General features: G+C 36.3%; 1 pseudogene; it reads right to left on the bottom strand.

The window, feature by feature from the left end:
* Positions 1-956: 956 nt before the first annotated feature.
* Positions 957-3,840, bottom strand: LOC138935834 (uncharacterized; annotated as a pseudogene).
* Between the last annotated feature and the right edge of the window lie 6 nt (positions 3,841-3,846).

Here is a 3,846-nt window from a genome sequence, read left to right as displayed (position 1 = left end):
ATCGAGGATAGAATGGGCCCCTCCATCGCCCATTCCCGTGAGAACGCATATATATATTTATTTTTCGTCTCTTCGATTTAAATTTGCATTTAGACGTTTCTTTCCAACGATATTTATTATATATATATACAGGGTGTTTCAGAACAACCTTCCATCCTTAAAATAACGTATTCCGGATACGATTCTAAGACGATTTTTCCTTTACCAATATTTGAATTGAAGCGTATTTTGTGTGTGTGTGTGTGTGTGTGTGTGTGTGTGTGTGTGTGTGTGTGTTATAAGCAAAAATAATTAGCAAATCACGCGTCGAAATACAGAAGGCAGGCAGGAGCGGCGCGTTGCGCCGCTCCTGCCTGCCTTCTGTATTCGACGCGTGATTTGCTAATTATTTGTTGCTTATAACAACACACACACACACACACACAAAATACGCTTCAATTCAAATTTTGGTAAAGGAGAAATCGTCTTAGAATCGTATCCGGCATACGTTATTTTAAGGATGGAAGGTTGTTCTGAAACACCCCTGTATATATAAAGGATATTAGCAATATTTGTGTATAATTTTCTACAAGTCACAATTTATGACTTGTTTGCTAAATGCAATAGATATAATGGAAAACAAATAATAATGCAAAATATATAATGCAAATTTTTAAACTTTGTATAAATTTATATATTTGTAATATTTACAAACAGTCACAATATATTTTCTGCTTCATAAGCATATCGAGATAACAGAAAATTATATGATATAATATGATCGATATTATATCAGATAATCTCGAGGGTAGAATGGGCCCCTCCATTGCCCAATCCCGTGAGAACGCAACCATAATATGTTCTTTTTTTGTCTCTCCGATTTTATTGCAAACAAGACATTTGCATTGAGGCATCTTTTTGCAACAATATTCATTGCAATATAACGATAAATTTATCGCATAATGATAAATTTTTTTTTATTTTGGAAAAGGCAGCAATTTATTTTCTGCTACAATTTTAAGAAAATGTTGCCTCATATATTCCACGTTATTGGAATATTTCTCATTAGAAGGATTTTCCTTTTAAGACTATAATTGTAGCGAAAGCTGCAGCATAAATTCCACAACATGTGCCATTAGATTGTACTTGACTTTTTCAAATATTATATTTGCACTTATTTGTGGATAAAGACGATGAATGTAATTTTTTTCTTTAGACACCAATTTGTACAACTGGGTAGACTGTCGTACACTCGAAGTTTGGTGCCGTCAAAAAATATACATCGCCAGTGATCACTGCAATTTCCTCCAATAATTTGTAAACTTTTGTCACTACGACTTGCTTCAATTATATGAGGATATTCCAAATATAGCACAGTTTGTGTTTCAAAAGGAGAATTATCTCTTACGAGGCGTAAAAATAGGTCTAATGAGTCGTCGTTTATTTTGTTATATTCAGGTAATACGTTTGCTTTACTAAATAGAAAGGAGCAATCGAGTCGTCTTCAGTTAGCTCTTCTTCATTTTATGAGTAACTAACAACGATGCAATCGTCATCTTGTTCTGCACTCAGAGCAGTAACAGCAGTAATAGTTGCTTCCATTGGAACAATATTCGATTCGAAATATTTATTTTCGTCGATAATATTTTTGTCTTCTATATTATATTGTCGAAGACTCTTTCCATTAATTATTTTTTTGCCTACTTTTTGTTGAGCTTCTATTATATATCTTGAATTTCTAATTGGCATATGTCTATTATGCCGACTATCCAAGATTTCTGGAAGTATGCAATTGTAATAAAAACGTGGTAAAAGGGGCAGCATTTGATTACTCGAAAATACATTATCCCTATTTACACGTATTATTTTTCAAGCTTTTTGGCGTCCACACAGCGAAAATACAATAATCTCGCGGCGTTATATTTTAACTGGCCTTGAACTTGATAGAAAAAAATCGGTGATTCCGATTCATTTTATCTGCATTGCTCTTATCAAAGATACCTTTTAGTTGAGGCAGCATCTTTATGGCCTCTTCCGCTGTTAAATGCTCAGCTGACAGAGGACATTTTATTTCTACCAGACCATCTTCATCTATGAGTCCGACAGGAGAAGCACCCAAGCATGGATTTTCAATATGAATGAATAATCCGCAAGTTTTAATCTCCTTATTTAGTGTTACGGCCAGATCTTTTTTCGCAATTTTTTCCATCTCGCGACCATATTTCATAGCCGCGGTATCGATAGAGGGAGGAAATAAAATGTTCTTCACAGTCGCGGCGCAAGACGTTGTCGGTCTCATGCGACATATGATTCCAAAATTAGACGCTGTCAACATTTCGTGTCTGAATGAATGCCACAAATCCGATTCATTTTGCTCCATTGTATCACGTTCAATTTGTCTCCAATTTTGCCCATTTTCAAACAACTTTTCCAAATGATTTTCTCGAAGTTGCTCAAAAACATCGGGTGAAAGATTTGGTTTTTGTGATTGCGGGCCGTAATGACGATCTGTTCCCGATTTCCGTTTAAATTTCTTTTGCCTTCCATTCATTTCCCGAGATTCTCTGGTTCTTGCAACTTTTGCTTGTCATCGCTTTTCCAGAGTCTCGACAATGGGAGGAACATTTTTACATATGTTTTTATGCACTTGCGTGAGAACTTGTTGCGTATTATATTGCACAACTGCCCCCGCAATTCTAGCATTGTAGGAGCCTCGGTTACCAAAATTGATGCGCTTTCCACCAATTTCTTTGCAGATTATCGAGTTGAACGATTCTGCAGGATTGTTGGTGAATTTCAGCAACAAGCTGTCGGAATAAGCGCTTAAATATATGATAGCACTCTCTATTTTTTGGTAAAGACCGTGCAACTTGAGATATGGTACATAATTTTTCTTTGTTTCATCACGGTCACATATATGACCGCGTTCGTTACATCGTTTATGTTCACCAAATATATGGCTAGGAATATTTAAGATATCTTTTTGTAATTCCATTGCCTTATAATGGTCATGTTGCTCTTCTTCTCTTTGCAAATCAATTGCTTTTATCACCTCTTTTCGTATTTTCAAAATGGTGCTTTTTACAACATTTCGTAGCTGCACGAAACCACGCTTTCTTTGCATTTTTGGCTGAGTTGTCTCTGCTACAGCCCTCAACTTTTTGCATAGATTGCAAAGCAAATGATTCGTACATTCTATTTTTTTCACGGTTATCATTTGTTCGCGATATGGTCTAGTATCAACGATGGTTTGATATACGCTACTATCACCATCGGCAATAACCGTTCTATAAATCATTCCAGGCTACTTTTAAAGCCTTCTGTAATGGCGTCGCTCTCCATACTTGTGGAGCTTGCGTTACGATCGAAATTTTTGTAGCATTTATGATCTCTTGGTTCGATTCTGTTTCGATCCGCTATATCACATATCGTGCAAAATTTATTGTGGATTCCGACGAATAGAACCTTTTTTGTGCGGTAACCAAGTATGGTACCAACACCGGAAAGAGACTCGTAGGCGTTGCTGTACGATCTCTTCATCCAACTACCATCCGCTACAATAGTTATGTACGGAATATCGTTTATAGTTTCTTTTCTTTCGAGAGCGAGTTGCTTTTTAACTTCGCCAGCTATTTTCATATTTTCCACGGCTGTTTTCTCAAAATCATTGATTACATTTTCTCGATATTCGATGTAAGTTTTATTGGACATACATGGAATATTCATGGCTGCACACGGCTCTTCCAGCTGGGCAAAGTCAATTCCAATTGTAACAGTTCCTGCTACAACAGCCGTATTAACGTCCAATGTTTCTGGCTCTGCGGGTTCTGACCAGATGTTTGCTTCATAATTGCACATTTGGCACTT

The sequence above is a fragment of the Polyergus mexicanus genome, unplaced genomic scaffold, assembly GCF_030449975.1.
Source record: "Polyergus mexicanus isolate NDT 795.1 unplaced genomic scaffold, iyPolMexi1.0 SCAF_8, whole genome shotgun sequence".
Classification (NCBI taxonomy): Eukaryota; Metazoa; Arthropoda; class Insecta; order Hymenoptera; family Formicidae; genus Polyergus; species Polyergus mexicanus.
The sequence above is the reverse complement of the archived record's forward strand: the minus strand, read 5'-3'. Positions and strand labels throughout refer to the sequence as shown.